The sequence below is a fragment of the Electrophorus electricus genome, chromosome 8 (genome assembly GCF_041902795.1).
Source record: "Electrophorus electricus isolate QZ-2024a chromosome 8, ASM4190279v1, whole genome shotgun sequence".
NCBI lineage: Eukaryota > Metazoa > Chordata > Actinopteri > Gymnotiformes > Gymnotidae > Electrophorus > Electrophorus electricus.
In genome coordinates this window covers 30,626,647-30,644,098 of record NC_137504.1, presented here as the reverse complement: position 1 = coordinate 30,644,098, position 17,452 = coordinate 30,626,647, and the positions used below count along the sequence as shown (strand labels likewise).

Here is a 17,452-nt window from a genome sequence, read left to right as displayed (position 1 = left end):
TCTTTTTTTAGGCATTACTCTCACTGGCATATGCAATGTTTTTTATGTTTAAAAAGAGAAGGAAATCTTTTAAGAGAAAGATTAAATATCTGAATGCAGTAAAACATCTGAATATCTCTCTTTAGGGAATACCTTTTAAAATAATCTAAATACATTGGAGTAAGTAAAATTAAAATAATTTAATTAACAGGATTCTGAACTTCAGGTCATCACACGCCAGGTGAGTGTCATTTTAAGTATCTATTTTAAGTATCTGAAAAAATGTCTTCTGTATACAGTAAGCTGAGTAGGTAAATAGAGCATTAGCAGTTCAACATTATTCAGTTTGTGTTAAAATGAAGCCATTGTATGCTGGAAGGATATCCATGTTTAATAGTTTTGCACATAGTCTTGCACTGGACTCACATTGCTTCAAACCTCTCCCAGCCTTGGTCAACTCAGACTTGACCACTAGTATTGTCAACACCACTTGTCAAGTATAGTATTGACGGTGTTTATTAAAGGTCGTTCTTTTTTATTAAGTATCTAAATAAATGTTTTTGAAAATGTAATGCCTACTGAATATGGAATATTTTTCTATTCTTAAAATATACTGTCCTGTCCGTCCTTATATTCTGATACAATCCAACTCTGGTCATGCACGAGACATTTTGATATTAAATTTTATGTTCCATAGTGGAACATGAAATGGACAGAAGAGGAGAGAAGACAAATAGAAATATCTGCTCTGATAACTGCAGGGATGACTGGTGAGAGTAACACTCCCAAAGATGCATTTACAAATGGATAAAACATTCTTAGCATTCCTATCCACTTGTCTGTAAACAGGTAGACGTAATTCACTATGTTTTATTTTAACCCTCTTGTTATGTCTGGGGACAGTTAGCCACATTCAGAGTTCAACATGTCAAAAAATGGAACCTTACTTGATGCTTGTTTTTTTTTTTTGTTTTTTTCTCTCTCTAATAGGGTTGGTTAAAGGTCCAAACATACCACAATATAACACAAGCATTATGATATGTTTCTGAAGTTCTCTACACACTCTGATTTAGTGTCTCATGTGGTAGATGTGACTCATATGCTAAATATGAGCATAAATCTTAGACTAATGGACTAATAGCACATGGACTATTGTCCAGCATCCTTTCTGTTCTTTGTGTAATTTTTGTTGTTAATTGACACAGACACATTGACGGGCACAGGCACAGACATAAAGGGGGACAAAGCAACCAGTACAGTGATCGAGACAGGGATAGGTATGGTAATCGGGATGGGTATGAGAAATGACTACATAAAGCACTACTAAACAGTCCAGGGAAGGTAGCCGGAGACCCAGCCAGTCCTCCACGTGATGGTTGGGTTGGAGTCCGCCCCGCCAGCTTGTATGGTGGCAGCTACTGCGTCTTCAGCGCGCGTACATCTGGAGGCGCACCAGCTGATTGGGCCATCTCGGGGCCAGGCTCTGGTGATGCTGTCTTCTTACTTTTACGAGGCTCCAGTGTAGGCGCCTGAGCTCTGGAGCTGCGAGCCTTCGCAGGAGGAGTGTCCTTATCGGAAGACGACGACTCCCTGCGAGCCCCATTGGGCAGCCTACTTATTCTGGGTCGGCATCTCCTGGGTGGAGCCTCAGGTGGTACCTTAGGTGCCGGAGGCTCTTTGCTCTCGGAATCTGCTGATACGGTGTCCATCTCTGGAAGAGAATCCCTATGGATGGCCTCCTCAACCTCCACTGCCGGATTCTCCACCTGATGGATAGCGGAGCCCGATCGAAAGGTGATGTCGGTACATTCCGATCGGAGGCTGACGTCTGTATAGCTCCCACTTTATTCATACTCCCCATAGCTCTTCCAGTAGTCCCAGTAGGGATAATTGGACCCTGCGGACTCCGGACCTGGGTACTGGTCTCCCTTGTACCAGTTTTCATATTCCGTCAGGGGCCTGTAGGGCTCTGCGGAGTCCTCCCCTGAACTACACCCAGGGCTCCCCCAAAATTTTCCAGGTGCACTCTCCCCTGTCGTTGTGGTACTGAGAGTGCTGAGAGTGCATATGGAGGATTTCCCCATAAGGGCTGGGGAGGAACGGTTTTGTGCCTTCTTCCCCTTCTTGTTTTTCTTGCTTTTCCTTCCTGGCATCCTTCGGCAGACAATGTTCCTGTGATGAGGAGGCTGAGCAGGATGCAGGGAAGAGTTCGTAGGACAAACACATACGTTTATTTAGACATGTAAATATGAGCATAGCACGCAGACTATTGGGTTCAAACATTGACCCACACAGACTCAAACACAAGACTTATATGCAAGCACACTAACGCAACACAATGAGGAGAAGGTGTGAAACACAAGGAGGGTGTGGCCATACAGATAAAAGTGCACACACACACACACACACACACACACACACACACACACACACACAGATGTTCGGCAGGAGGGGCCGTACCGTGACAATAGGGTTAAGTAAATACAGTAACAAACCTTCTAAAGACTATTTTGACTATTGTGTTCTTTACTTCTAAACTACTAAAAATGTATAATGATAGAATAAACATAAAATAAAAATATTTTGTGCATGTAAATCTGTGTCTTCACTGATTGATGGGTGGAGCTTTTATTTTTAGTTAGTTTTATTTATACATTTTCAAAAATATTCATTAGCTGATCATGTTGGCTGTCACTGTCATTTGCATTTGAGGAAAGCTGTCATTGTTCCCCCCCCTGGTATCACAGTTACCAAGACGATGCGATGCAGCTATTGTTTTTATTTCAGTTTCCACTTCTTCTTGTATGGTTGACCTCCACCCCCTATACCTGTTTCACCTATGACTTGTTTCTATTTAATCATTTGTTTATTTATACCCTGTGTCTTCTGGTATCTCAAGACAAAATGTGTTCAGTTAAATGAAAAAAAAATAAATAAATGTGGAATTTTAGTATGACATTGCTGCATAAGTCATGTAGCCTACACTAATGAAAATATAATTACCCTGAACTTTCCACATCCCTAGGAGTCTCTGGATTTTGATATTACAATGTGTAACATTGATATGCTTTAGAACTTTACTGACTGTCCCCTTGCACATCTTTCATTTTTAATTTTTTTTTATTACAGAAATCCATTCTAAAAACAGTTGGCTCACACTGGCTCATGACAATGCCAACATTCACATTCACCTGAATTCTAGTGTCTCTTCGCTGTGCGTTTCCTCCCACCCATTCTTTGTTCTGTCTTATGAAAGATACAAAATCACTACCCTGCCCACTTTTCACACATTCTAATGGCAAGAAGTGGTGCACACGAAGAACACAACCCCTCATATACACACGAAGTCAAATCTGACTCGCCAACCTGCAAAACGTGTCCAGAGGTTCATTTTTTTTTCAATTAGATTTAAAACAAAAATATGTTGTTAAACTTTATTTCAAGTGGCCTTTTGCCAATTGGCCTGCAAAAAATATTTCCTGCACCAGTCAGATTATATCAAACGTGGATATGAGCCACATGTTTGAGCAAAGCCATAATCTTGGAGAATAAAACAGATTCTACCTTGACTGTCATGCATCCCATAAAGTACGCCTGCCCCAGCACGGCCGCGTCCACCCCCTCTTCCCACCCTCTGATCTGGTTCTCCAGAGTACTAACTAGACACACCTGTTGCCCATTCTCTCCCACACCTATGCTTCCTATTTAAGATCCCCTCTGCCCTTTTGGTGATTCTGACACAACTTTCCTGTACATGTTAGTTTTCCTGGTTACTGAACTCTGCCTATATTCTACGCTCTGTGTTCTGCTTGACTCTTGGATACCTCCCAGACTCTCCCCCTCGGCTATGACCCTGGACTGGTCTGACTTAGAGTACAGAAAATCTCCCTCCTGCCTGACTCACTACATTCAGGATCCTACTGAAACCTCTTTGTTCAGTAGAAACCTGCTTCAAAAAACTCAGTATAACTTCTTGCATTTGGATCCTATCTCTCGTGTGTTTGCATTTGTTACATCTACACATTCTACACATTGGTGAAGTGAAAGTGTTTTAGGTTTTCTCCCAGGGCTGCATCTACTCTTGACCTACTGTGAAATTATGATCTCACAAATGTGGACACACTTCACCTAAAGCAGTGCATATAAAAACAGTGTAGCCTATGTAAAACAAATAAATAAATAAAAATAATGGTAGGGTTAAGAGGATTTATCATCATACTAAAGCACTATTAACATGAACAATCTAGAATAAAATAACTTTAAAGTGTTAAAAGCAATATAGACATTTTAAGTATTTCAGCATTACTTAAAGAAGTAATAATGTTGAATTCTAGCAGCATTTGTCCTGGTTGGACATGCCCACTGCTGCTCAGGATCACACCACACACCTGCCTTGCTCCCAATCACCCACCTATTAACCTTCCTCACCTGTTCCTTGTTTTCTTTCTTTGCTATTGAAACTCACAGGTTCCTGCTGTCAGCACTGCACATTAGCTGACCACAGCGCTACTTGGAATGCCTGTTTCGGTTTCGGTTTCGGTTTCCTTGTTTGTCGCTGCTTTGCAGATGTATGAGTAATGGATAATAAAGAACTCTTTCTTTCAGCCTTGTCTCTTGCTCCCTCTGCGCCACCTCCTTCTCAGCATTAAGTATGGCAACTGCAAGCATAATTAAGTAAAACCTCCACACTTATCAGTACTTTGTTTACTCTACTTATGTTGTCCATTTAATACAAATCAATATTAAATCAACAGTTGTTTGTTTTTGTTATATAAAAAGGCAATTAAATTCAATTTGTTTACATACCTATCTCTATAGTGTTTAAACTGAAACTCTGCACTCAACATTGTCCAGCTGTCACTCTCATCCAGGTTCAACATCGTTCAGCTGTCTCCTAAAATCAGTGCTGTTGCCATGGAGATCAGATGGTTTAAGGGGACATACTGTATTTGCCCCTATAAGAACAGACAGGTGACAAAGGGGAGGGGCTACAAGGACTGAGTGAATCTCCTCATTGAGAAGCTACATGAAGGAAATGTCTCCTTTCAGTTGACTCGATGCAGGAGTTTTTCTTTGTTAGTTCATCAGTGACACATCACACATCAGAGATTACATTATGAATATATTGGGGTAAGTATTACAGGGCTCTACATAAGTTCAGCATCCGTGTCTCATCTCAGAATATGACATGAAAACAAACAAACAAATAAAAACACTGACATTGATATTTCTATATAAATATTCATTAATAATTACAAATCTGAGCAGATATCGCTAATCACATTATCAGAGTAGTAGTCTCAAATAAACAGAAGTGTGTTTGTTCATTTTGGGACTGTAATGGAGGCAGGAGGAAGTGAAATGCAAGTGTTTGTTTGGACCAGTGACAAGCTGGCAAAAGCAGAAACAGCCCAAAACAAAACAGTGCTGGCAAAATAACTTGAAGCATTTCAATTCAACACAGCAATAGCCTGTAAGGATAGCAGGAAGCAGACTCTGTGCATGTGGAATGCAGCAGCAAGGATTAATACACAGCACTGGATGAGCATTCCTGTGGGATTAAAATAGAGGGGAGAAACAAAGAAAAGCAAACAAGGGACAGGTGCAGGTAATCAGTAATTAGGGGATTGGGAGCAGGGAAGGTGCGAGGTGTGTGTGGGAGGGGGCAGTGGGTGTATCCCACAGGCTTGGTGCCTGGTGTGCTGTGACAGCCCCCAAGGGCCTGTCAACCTCTGAGAATGGCGCCTGCCTGGGTGATGGGGAGCTGGCTTAGACAGGTGTACCTGATGGAAGATGACGACAAGGTTTGGGTCCAGGATCTGTGAAGTGGGCACCGAGCTTCCCTCCTCTGGGCTGTGCACCTCCAAAAGACAATCCCAACTGGGTTCCAGCACCGTATGCAAGCTCCCATGATACAGAAACAAAAAAAAAGGAAAGAGGTTGAATCCAGTAAAAAGCAACTGGAGACACTGGGAAAGAACTGTAGGATAAAGGCAGGCAACTAAAGGAGATGATGAAAGACCAGCAGGTTTGAGGAGAAGGACAGACTTCTACAGGAAAGAAACAAGCAGCCGCAGGAGAGGACAGACCCAGGCTCATCAGTCCCAGTCAGGACAACACACAGCAAGGAGTTGGACCCTCCAAACAGTGAGTAATTTTTTTATTTTAAAAAGAAGCCTAAAATGTTTAAAATGACAGTAGTTACACAGTCACACATAAGCAACACAGCTACTGTATTGTAGAACTTAATAAGCTAATGGATATTTAGGCCAAAATGCAATTTATCCTTTGAAACTAGTTAATAATGGTCCATCATGGATTACTTTAATCATTTTGGCTGTATGTGATCTCTGCCTTCTGAAGAATGTGTTCCCCATTCTAACTGGTTCTGCTGTATTATAGTGAGTGGGGAGAATCCAGACTCAGCAGCACCACTCAGGAGGAGAAACAGTATGAAGGGACTTCCTCCAAAGAGTAAGATTAATGTTTCATCTAGTGCCTTTAGTATTTTATTAACAGCTCATTCACCAGGTTGCAGTAAAATATTCCATATTAAATTATTTATTCTTGTTTATTCTGAGTGGGTGGAGAATCCTCCAGTCAAGACTCTCCAGTGCTGGTTCCTGTAGCAGAACTCAGGCTGGTGCTACTGGGGAGGACTGGGTCTGGGAAGAGTGCAGCAGGAAACACCATACTGGGCAGAGAGGAGGGGAGCCAGGCAATAGTACCTTCCACAGACATTAACATTGAGGTTAGGTTAGCTAAACATTGTCCTGGTGAGTGTGTGTGAATGTCTGTTTGTCTACATGTCCAGGGTGTTATATTCAGTCCCCTTCCTGTGCTCTATGCAGTCCCCCAAGGGGCTGCGGTTTCAGGTTGAAAGCATGCTGTGTGCAGTTGGCTGCCACATCTTACCAGTGTGTTGGCTGGATGTAAAACCTGTCTGGTTGTAAAGCATTTTTAGGATTATATATAGGAGTACAACAATCTTCTAGACTCTCCTAGACTAAATATTTTTCAGTTATATCGAATATGAAGCACTATATACTTGCTGTCCTTGGGGGGACCTGCTCCCTGCTTCATTTCCTTGCCTGACATGATGTGTGTTAATCTGTTTGACTACCACATTTTATTTCACAACTTTGTTCTTTTATATGCCACAATGATCCACTTGTATTTGTATACTTCCCTATACCACTTCCCGTTTTCCTTACACACACACAATTGTTCCTTGTATATATGCATCAAAGTCACTATTTTTGTCTTAATAAATTTAAGAATAACCCCTAAATTCCTCTTTTAAAACCAACTCACTCACTCTGCATTTGCTAACTGCCCCTGTAGGGGCATGCAAATTTTGCTAGACCTCAAAAATTATGGAAGTTAGACTTTAAGTGGAACAACCATCTCAGCATAGTACCATAAGTGAATGTTAGATTTCAGTCTAACCTAATAGCACTATTGGAACAAAGTCTAGTTTTGGTGTTTTCTAGTACAGTTATGTGTTATGGAACTTCAAGAAATTCTTAATTGGGTAAATACTGCATTGTGTATCCAGCACCATAAATTGTAAACATAGCTTCTCATAAACATTAGAACAGGTTTTAATTATATATTTAGTAACTGTACATAAATGATAGAATAATAGGAACAAACAGTGCAATATATGTAATTCCCCTTTATAATGCAACATCTCTAGAGTCAAGTGAATGGAAAATTGTACTGAGCCTATATTACTCCACATCAATCTTATTCAGTGTGACCACACTGTTCTTCAGGATGCAGATGACCATGAGTGTGACCTTTTCACCATGACCCCTGAACCCCTGATGAGAAGCAATTGGAGAGGTATATATAAATATATAGACCAAACTGTATAAAAGTGAATGGTATCCAGGCAGGTATCTGTTGGCCCTTCTGAATGTATACTACTGACCACGCATACTACTGACCATGCTCACTGCAGTGTGATACACACTATTGACCCTATTCACTGCAGAGTGACACACTACTGTCCCTACTCACTGCACTATGACACACGCTATTGGCCATATTCACTGCAGTGTGACACACTACTGGACCTACTGGCCTATTGACCACACTCACTGCAGTGTAACACATGCTATTTGGCATAATTTTGTAATATGATTTAATCACTATAGGAATTCCAATGAGGGAGAGAGAGAGAGGGAAAAAATAAAGCAAGAACTGTGTTAGATTTAAAATCCAATGATTTTGTCATTACTTCAACCTAGCGGTGTTATTCACAGATGAATTTAAAGTCGCATGTAATGCTTTTCAAATGCTATTGAGATTCAAAATGAAATGCAAAATGAAAGCATTTTTATTTGCATTATTTCCTTCGCGTATGTGTTTTAGGCAGTTGCATTCCATAAGTATCTTTGACAATGATCTTCACGTCTTGGGCTGGGTTTCACATAAGGATCGTAACACGAAGACCATTGCTAAATGGTAGAGCGAGTATGAACATTCGCTTTCTCATTTAAAATCATTTGGGAAACGGGGTCCAGCGCTTTAAACCTCTGTTGAAATGATAAAATGAGACAAATGTGTTGCGTTTCTCCCTGTACTACTTTATTCTATTAAGAAGTTAGATACGTAGGACGACATATAGTTATTAGTAGATAGTAGTTTAAATATGACGCATGTCCATGAAATATCGTTGCATTGATTTAGAGGTACGAATAAAGAACAACATCGCATTTTCTTCATCGGCTCCGATGTCTTGCCTAAACATGACAGGATATAAATATGCTGAAACGTCCTGTAGTGTACTGTGGTATCCTGTGGCGTCACTTCAGAGAACTTGTAATATGAAAGTAATCCCCTCTAAGGATTCTATGGGCGAGGTAAGTCATGTAACGCAAAACGTGATACAAATATAGATAAATTGTTTCTAATGTTCTTTAGCTGAGCCTAATGAGTAAAGTACTAAATTCTACTATAATAAATGTTTTGAATAAGAAGAACATGTTTGATAAAGTAGTCTTCTCTTATAGTCTTGGACTTGGATATTTAATCGATGTAATAGTGAATAGTTGAATATTGTTTACAAATTTTTACATTATATTTTTTCCCCTTCTCTGTGGGATAGTTAGAGTATGAACCTTCAAATGTCTCGTATTTGGTATGAATTGTAATATACTGATAAATGAATGTTATAACTGTAAACTGTATACAAACGAACTTTATTATATCATAATATCTCACGTTTTACATCAGCTCCACTACTCTGTCGCTTCTTGCATGAAGTTATTTTACCGCCTTATGATAATATAAGTAATATGATAATAATAAGTAATAAAAAATAACAGTAGAACAGATCTCGTCCAAATACTGCCGTAACGATATAATAAAATATCCATTCAAAGTACACGTACAACAACGTATTCTTACGTGTGGCTACACACCGTCGTACATTATATAGACATTTAGTTATTTGTTTTATTTTAGTGTTATTGTGTATAGTGTTTAGTGTTTTAGTGAGATTTGGAATTGAAATGCCAAATGCCTTATTCATTATTTATGTATTCATTATTTTGTATCTAGTCAGTTTAAGCAAAAGGCCATGACTACATGAAGCTCTTAAAAAACATGAACATCTGCCTCAACTTCGGGCCACTCGTTTACGCTGCGGTATGAGCAACCGTAATATCGGGTGTATGTGCGTATTTATATTTGAAGCGTAGATAGTTTACCGCGCTTTACATGTTTTAGTTTTTACGGTTTTTTTGTTTGTTTGTTTGTTTTTTTGTAACAGGTTTTCTCTTTTTTTCTGATCTTTTAAAAAATGGTTTACAAGACATGCCAATTAATAATACTGAATTCCTGTATGCTTTGTTGTGTAGATTCTTATATTAAATAAAAAGTAGAAATTGTACATTTAACAGATTAATTTAAAAATAGCAATAAAAAGCACATATATTTGGAGCAAGATACCCCAAAACAATATACTTGGCTGAGCAATGACTCTTTAGATGCCCAACAAATTCCCCAGGTGACATACAAAAAAGTACTTAGGTTTAATTTCTGGACAACATTATGACAATTGTCAAGTATTGATCTCTTCACTATTTATTGTTGACACATTTAGCCAAAGTCACTGATTAAAAACTGGTAGAATAATAACTGAGAATACAAAAACATGTTTATATTTAGTGGGAAAATGAAGAGTTTTAGAACAGTAAATGATGCTATCGAGGTGTGTAGTAAAGGCAGAGGGCAGTTACCACTCTCAGCTTTGAACCTGCCTCTTCCAAGTCACAAACATGTGTTCTGACCATAGGAGAATCTTGAAGTGCAAGAGTGGGCTTTTGGACTGTGATATTAACAACAACAAGAGCACATTACAAGTGTGGGATGTCAGCAACATCAACAACAGTGTTGGTGTACAGTACTGAATAATCACGTTCTGCCCCCCCATCTCTCTTTCTCTTTAACCTGTGTAAAATAAAGCATGGCAAAGGCAAAGACATGTAAGTCAAACTACCATTGTTCATCAGTAGCTATTTTTATTTTCTTGGCCTACCAGTACTATGTATATAGATTACTTATTAAGAGTTTACTGTACACATTGGATAATAATTCATTACAGTTACATTTTATCATAAGGTGAGAACATTACATGTATTTGTGTGTCTATGTGCCCATACAGTGTTTAAACTCAAACTCAGCGCTGAAGCACCTCAACGTGGCTCGGCTCTTATTCTCTCCTGTCACTTGTGTCCTGAAACCAGTGCTGTTGCCATGGAGATCAGATGGTTTAAGGGGACAGAATGTATTTGCCTGTATAAGCATGGACAGGTGACAGAGGGGAGTGGCTACAAGGACAGAGTGAGTCTGTTCACCTGGGAGCTGGAGAGAGGAATTGTGTCCTTAAAGCTGAAGCAAAGCAGAAGTTCAGATGCAGGCATTTACCTGTGTCAGGTCACCAAGGATCACAGGGCAGAGATTACACTAAGATTATGCTGGAGTAAGTTTTCCAGAATTCATATGTACACTCATTGGTATCTTAAAAATTAAAGAGAAGAAACATTTGTACAGTAGAACATCTCATTTTCTATCTGTAGGAAATGCAGACCGTGAAATCATTTAACTCTTAAATACTTTGGAGCACTAGAAATATTAAAACCAAAAATTCTTTCTTTGTCAATAATCAGATCATAAACTTCAAGCCATTATACGCCAGGTGAGAAAATAATCTATTTATCTTTTTTATGAACATGTTTTTACCTGGTATTAAATTATTCACAAGTGATTCGATCACAACTGGACAGTCGAGAGGGACCACTATTAACACTTACCATTTTCTAGTAACAAATGCATCTGCAGTGATCACTTGTATTCACATTTCTTATTAACCTCTTCACTGCTGTTAAAGCAAACTAGAAAAAAACTGGTTTGGCATGCTTTTAAATGTCCTGAAATTAGTATTTTCATTAGATGTTAATAGTTTCATTATTCAAATTATTCAAATTATTTAACTGGACTCTGAGGAAAGTTAATCTTTAATTCAGTTCCACGTCTTTTGTAATGCTTTTCAACCTACTGAGATGGCCATTATGGTACTAAACTATTAAAATATTTTAAATCAGCCACAGTCATTAATAGCAACTGTCATTGTTTCACACTAACACACTAAGAAATGACTGTAATGGCATGTATTAGATGATGTTAATAAAACTGTTTTTCATAGTGGAACATGAAATGGACAGAAGAAGAGAGAAGGCAAATGGACATGTCTGTTCTGAAGACAGGTGAGATCAATACTTAATCCAATTGAATTACTGGTCAGTAATATGTTTTATACTATGGCTGGTTATTTTGCAACCCACTGGGTTCCTATTATTTTCAGTAACAGTGTTCATTTATGAAACTTGTCCATCTTAGACAAACCAAGTACTAAAACATCATGTCAGATAGTGTCCTGTTCAGAGGTTTGGGAAGAGGCAAATATATAATTCCTTATTTGTTTCAAATCTTTTGCTGTGTTTGGGCTCAGTTAGCCACACTTAGTGTTGCACAGCTGGGCATGGAGAAACAATATAAAACATTTACTGGAATCATCCCAAGTTTAAACATTTTTAATTGAATGTATTGTTATAAAAGAAAATATTGTTTTATTTATTTAAAAATAAAGAAATTTGGATAGCAGAAATAAGATACCAAGAAGAAAAACTTGAGGAAGCCCTTCAGGTGAAGAACTTGGAATTAAATGATAAAGAAGAAAAAAAGGAGGAGCATTCAAATACTGGTGAGTTTTCATATTAAACCATAGCAGTGCTTGAGAACTTTATTGATTATTTATAGCAGTGCTTGAGAACTTTACTGATTATTTATAGCAGTTCTTCAGAACTTTACTGATTATCCTTTTTAATATTTTTCATACTTTTCGATTACAGAAATCTGATCTAAACAGTATTCACTTTTCAGTAGCAAGCTTTCACAGATCAGAATCTGAAGTACCCAGTTTTCACTATTTTAACATTATCTACTTATTTAAACACCTTTCCAAAAATCTAATTGTAATTCAAAGTGTGACTGTTCAAATGGATTTAGAGACTAATACAAATATAACTGAATAAATAATGATAATGGTAGTTAATATAAAAAAAAAGTAATACAAGTAATAGAATGTATATAAAATATTAAGAAATATTTCATAAGAATAAATTGAGTAAAATGTTAAAAAGAAAACTAGAGTAGAATAAACATTAACAATGATAATAAATCAAATGGGTATAACTACTAAGATGCTAAATTATAAGACTACATAAAAGCCAGAATAAACACATGTGTTTTAAGTTTTTAGATAGAAATATCACTATTTTTCTGTTCCTCTCACCTCCACTAGCAGGCTGTTCCAGGGGCTTGCAGCATGAAAGCAGAATCTGAAAGCAGAATCACCAAATGCTTTTGTTCTGCTTTGTGCACCAAAGCACCCGAGAGGCCTTCCTAGTTCATAATACAGAAGCATGTCTGAGAGGTGGTCTGGTGCAAGACAATGTATTGCATTGTAAACTAATAAAATAATTTTAAAATCAATATGTAAACTTACATGTAACCAGTGTAAATACTTTAGAATAGGTATAATTTTGGCCTCAGGAAGTACACCAGAATGTTCAATTAATTGATTAATTAACTGCATTTAATTAATTGTAGGCCAGAAAGGAGGGTGTTACAATAGTCTAGCATGCTAGTTAAAAAAAGAATGCATCAGATATCTCTCTGTATTTCCCAGAGAGAGAAATGGACTGACTGATTTTGTAAACCTTGAAATTAACCTCAGAGTCAAAAATTGCTCATTTTGTTTATTTATTGACTTGGGTTAAATTCTAGTGTGTATAGTTTGTTGGTCAGTTTCTTTGTGAGCCTCTGAGCCAATGATCAGTACTTCTGTTTTATCCTGTTTGAGCCTTAAACATTTCTGTGACATCCAGACCTTTATGTCTAACATACAGTTAATAAGTGCTTCAATCAGCATGCTGTCATTACGAGACACAGCCACATAGTGTCATCAGCATAGCTGTGTAAAGAGATGCTATACCTGGTCACACTGTCCAGGGGTAGCAGGTACATCCTGAAAAGTAATGATCCTAATATTGATCCTGACCTTGTGGTGCCCTAATGGTAACCTCAGTGGTTGGTGCAGTTGTATATCTATAGATACTTAAAATAATTTCTTCCATGAATATATGAGGTAAACCAGTTAAAAACAGATCCAGGCAAGTAAAGATGATCACTTAATCTCTCTAAAAGAATCTATTAGGCCACAGTATCACAGGTCATGCTCACGTTAAGTAGTGCAACATAGTAACAGTTTAACTTTGTTATTAAAGTGCAAAATGTCTTGCAGTTTAATGGTGAATAGTTTAATGGTGATAATGGTGAGAAGGTCTGTAAATTCCTGGAGAACAAATTGGCTACACTCATGTCTTGGGTGTCCAACTAATTGAGAAAAACATATGCTTGCTGATTTTTATTGCTTGCACAAAAGCAGTGAAAAACTACGTTAAACATTTGAAATTTGTTTTATTTATTTTCTTCTTATTTGTAAACCATGAAGGTGTCTTCTGAAGTCTTCTGAAGAAATATAATTACCATTCTGATTCTGGTTTTACAGCATGTAAAGAGAGTTTGTCAATCAGTACAAGAACCAAAAGGAGGAACACAAGTATCAGTGTGGAACACCCTCTAAAGAGTAAGATATTTGTATCCGTTCTATAAACTTTTAAAAGTCTCCCATTAAGTTGTTTTGAGTTTAGTGCCTCATTTCCCCCCCCTCATTTACTGCAAGTGAAAAAGTGAAGTATAATTTATTTCAGATTCTCCACTGCCTGATCTCAGGCTGGTGCTGCTGGGGAGGACTGGGTCTGGGAAAAGTGAAGCAGGAAACATCATCCTTGACAGAGAGGAGAGGAACCAGGCTGGTACATCTGCAGTGACCCAGCAGAGTGAGAGCAGACAGAGGAGGGTGAATGAGAGGAAGGTGACTGTGGTGGACACTCCTGACTGGTTCTGCCCTGAACTCTCTCTGGAGGAGGTGAGACAAGATGTGGAACGCTGTGTCCGTCTGTCTGCCCCAGGACCCCACGCCTTCCTCCTAGTCATACCAGCGAAACAGTCGGCAGGAGAAATTAGATACATTCTGGAAAAAATGGAGGAGATTTTTGGAGAGAGGTGTTGGTGGTTTACCATGGTTCTTTTTACTGTTTTTGGTGAGCTACAAGATGACATCTTAGAAGAGCTTTTTGCAGGAAGCCCAGAGGTAATGGGACTAGTAGAGAAATCTGGAAACAGGTTTCACATGCTAAACATTATGGAAAATGGGAATAAAGTTCGGGTCCTCCGGTTGCTGGAGAAAATAGATGAGATGTTGATAGCGAACAATAATCGATTTTACAGCAATGAAGTCTACCTCCAAACAATGTGTCGGGTTAGGGAGCTGGAGAAAAAATGTGCAGAACGGAGAGGGCAAACAAAAAGGAGAGAGGAAAGAAAAGCTAAAGAGAAACTGGAGAGAGGTTTACAGGAGAGCTTGAGCAGGTTTACAGAATCAGCTGATAAATGCCATGCACAAATAAATCAACATGAAGATGAAATAAGTAAACTTGAGGGAATGATAACAGAGGAACAAGATGAGAAAAGAAAGCTAACACTAGACAGAGAGCTGGAGAAGGAAATTCAGCAGAAGAAGGAAGTTCACTTGGAGCTAGAGAGGCTGAAAGAGGAGTGCGCAAAACACAGGAGAGAGACTGAAGAAAAGTTCAACCTGGAAATGGAAAAGCTTAGGGAGCTGTATGAAGGAGAGGCCATGATGGAGGCAGAGAGAAGCCTCCTGAAGATCATCCTACCTGAACTCCAGCAGAGTGTTTGGGCCCACATGGAAAAGAAATGATGCTGAGGCTTGGAATTAGTTTGATTATAAAAGACAGAGATTTTATTCTTTTTTATACAATAATACTGTTGTAATAATTCCACTTTCAAAACTCTTTCAGTGAACTGTGCTTTACTGTGTTTGTTTCCATTGGAATAGCCAAGTACGCTTATTCAGTTCTAAAGTGGACATTGGTTCCATCACACCCTTAGCTCTGCACCTGGTTGTATCATTGCCAGCCTCCTCACCTCACCTCACCTCCACTTAATCAGACACTCCTGGCTTTCCATTCAATTTTGTTTTGGATGGGAACCCCATTGTACCTCTATTTGCATTTCAACTTTATTATTGTAGTTTTCAAGCTTTATCAGACATGTTTGATATGTTTGTGTTGTGCCCACCCAAGTTAACTGAGGATTGATTTAGTGATTTCTTTACTTTTTATTATAAATTTTAAAAATTAATTAATTAATTAATCAATTTATTTATTTATTTATATTAATTATTTTTGGCAGCCATTCACAGTTGAATCCCCCCATTGGTTTTAATGTATTTGAACAAGTTTTGTCAAGAGAAGATGAGGTTTGTTTAGAGGTTTCTAGTATGCAACTAGTCAATTATTTTATGTTCTCTTCCTGCTTTTCTGCATTTAGTTTGACATCATTATTTGCCTATAATCTTCCCTATCTACATTCCTGTACTCCAACTTTGCATTGTCTCTAGAAACCTGTTCACTTTTTTCTTTGTACTGTTTGATTATTTTTTAAATACATCATCCTGCACAAGTATTGTATGATTTGCATTTTTTTTTACTTCATTTTTAATTCTGACATTAACTTAATTTTAGAGAGGACCCTGTCTGGTAGTGTTTAATTATCTGAAGCCTTTTTCAACAGAGAACATTAGATTAGATTTATTTTAGTGTTCCATATGGAAGTTTGCCCTGGACACAGACAGTTCCATTTCCATAAAAAATCCCAGTTCATGCCTGCTTTTTTAATAAGTACCATTCCCCTATTCACTGCCCTCATTGCTTCCCTCTTTCTCCATCATTGATGCTAAAGAAGGTGCTGATGGCATGCCCATGGCCATCAGTGATCCACCAGCCAGCAATGACGCTGCATTTGGCTCTTCTAGTGCTGCTGCTGTGTTCAGCTCCTTCAGCACTGGCAGCTTCACACGTGAAAAGCACCTGTGGCCAATAGAGATCCACCAGCCAGCAGTGGCACTGCATTCAGCCTGTCCATGGAGGCTGAACAATACAGTGTTGCCTGTCCATGGAGTTCCACTGTCCATCCCTGTTGCTGTGAGTTCAGCACCCCACCAGCGGTTTCCCTTATAGGACACGAAGGCCATTCTGCCAGAAAGCACCACCTCCCCACCTTCAGCTGCTGCAGACAACTTCATTTGCCTCCTCTCTAAGTGCAGCATCTCTTTCTTGAGATCAATCACAGTTCTGGTCAGCATGAGGACTTCCAGGTCCAGTTTTCTTGTTGTTATGCAGCAGATCCACATGCACCTGTAGAGCTTTTCCTCACCAGATACAGCCATGCAGAGGCAGGTGGCAAATGTGTGGAGTGTGATTCCCAGGCACTGTCTTAGCGGGAAGACAGATACATGATGTCTCTCTCACTGGGCATCGGCCAGGCTCTGCTACTGCACTCCTTGATTTCCTCGCCATCTTTCTTAACAAGCCACCTCACTTTTGGCTGGCTAGACTCATCCGTCAGAGGGCAAGAATAACAGACATAGCAAATTAGTTGAAAAGGCAACTAAACTCAAAGGGGGAACTAGGGGAAGGTAAGCAAAAGACCATACGCACCACAAAGATGGCAGAAAATTTCGAAATGCTATTTAACTAACAAACGTTGAGCAAGCAGATGGAGAAATATTCAAATAAAGTCCATCAGCGATCACAAAATTATACTCTCAATTGTTTGGGAGAAGTAGAAGGGCACATTAGTAGGCTGCAAAGAGAGGAAAAAGAGTGAACACAAAGGAAGACAACAAAAAGGAACTGCAATCAGCATCTGATCCACATTCAAATATTTTTCCTTTGAGCTTCGTTGCATGCTA

The 17,452-nt window shown here is 38.7% G+C and overlaps 1 pseudogene across 1 annotated transcript; it reads left to right on the top strand.

The window, feature by feature from the left end:
* The first annotated feature begins 5,405 nt into the window (after positions 1 to 5,405).
* On the top strand, positions 5,406 to 16,164 carry LOC113590598 (uncharacterized; annotated as a pseudogene). The gene is made up of 11 exons (XR_014124914.1): positions 5,406 to 6,126; positions 6,382 to 6,453; positions 6,561 to 6,730; positions 7,758 to 7,827; positions 10,456 to 10,475; positions 10,655 to 10,972; positions 11,160 to 11,188; positions 11,696 to 11,756; positions 12,140 to 12,253; positions 14,123 to 14,200; positions 14,325 to 16,164. The product of XR_014124914.1 is annotated as an uncharacterized LOC113590598 (transcript).
* The last annotated feature ends 1,288 nt before the right edge of the window (positions 16,165 to 17,452 follow it).